Raw genomic sequence first — 1,478 nt, 5'->3', positions numbered from 1 at the left:
TATAAGTACGAGTGAAAAGCAATGAAAGACGTATCCATGTATAAGTATGGGATAAGGAGATTTGCTAAGTTGTCTAGGTTGGTTTAGGCTAAAGATTTGCTTTCCTTTGTCATTGGAGACTTGTAATCCAACTCAATTTCAGCCCGACTTTGAAACCAGGGCTTGACGCGTATACAAGGATCCATAGGCCTAAGCAAAAACTCTACATGCCCAACCTCTCTCGAAGAGGCAGGAGCACACTAACAACACATATGGAGTATGGAGCTCTAGTTGCTAGGTTTTTTTTTAACTCTTTTAGCCATCAAAGGCTCTTTTAATTTGTTTAGAGATAATAAGAGATCGACCAAGGTAGAAAAATAGGGTTGTTACCCACCTCCGCGGTCTTACCAATCGTTGTGTGATTCATCAGCAAGATCTTTCTATCACCCCACATCCATGTTTCCGACTAAGTATACACTCATACACATGGTACGTGAATTTCCTTTTCTTTTGAGGGGAATGGTAAATGAATTTCGTACATCCACATGCATTGTGTTGTATATCTATTAAAAGGTACACTAAGTGTATGTGTGTTAGATAACCATTTCTCTAGCTTGTGTATAGGTCAACCATGTGCAACCATATGCATCAATTGGGCCTCATAAGAGGTGGATACCAACTTTAAAAAATGTGATGGATGCCTCAGAGAGAGAAAGGGGGGATATGGGGGTTCTAGATGTTTGGATTTGGCAAAAAAAATGACTTGTGGTTTTATTATGTTTGACCAAAGCGATGACATGTACAAGTCGCATGTTGCCGGCGTGTGCACCATCCCCTTCTTTCCCGGGGAGTTCACCGTCTCCTCCTCCGACACATGCAACGTTCCCTACTCCGACGTGTGCATCATCCCCTCCTCTAGTGTGTGCATTGCCTCTTCGAGATTCCTGGAACGTCTGAGCACTATTTGCGCCTTGTCCCAAAATTCTCGTGCCATTACATCCATTTGTTTCAGATCCAACATGATAAACCGATTCTCTGACTCAATGTGTTCAGTTGTCGCCCGATTCTCCTAAATTTGGAGCCTAGGCGCCTCCATCTCTTCCTGACACCGTCTACACTCTTGCATCACATCTCATCTCGCCCTCTTCTCTTGGTTCTTCTTCTCCTTCATATGTGGTTTTTCTTCCTTCTTCTTCTCGGCGTACTCGGTTCTTATCTTCCCCAACTCATCGACATTCTTTCCATTGCCTCCATCTCTCCTCTCTCTTGAGCTTTTCCTTTCCTCTCTTCCTCTCATCGGGTCGACCCGTGCTAGACACCGGAGTGGGACTTCTAGGCACCTTTTCTTTTGCCTCTCCATCACCATCATCTTCACCATTGTCCATGTCCGGAGAAGTACTGTTGCACTTCTCTGATTTTGGATTGCCGCCGTCATACCTCGACTTCCACTTCTCGTGGCCTTCCAAAAAACCCAACAATGTAGGAGGCCAAACAATTTT

Source organism: Triticum dicoccoides, chromosome 3A, assembly GCF_002162155.2.
Source record: "Triticum dicoccoides isolate Atlit2015 ecotype Zavitan chromosome 3A, WEW_v2.0, whole genome shotgun sequence".
NCBI classification, from domain to species: domain Eukaryota; kingdom Viridiplantae; phylum Streptophyta; class Magnoliopsida; order Poales; family Poaceae; genus Triticum; species Triticum dicoccoides.
Note: the sequence above shows the minus strand (reverse complement) of the source record.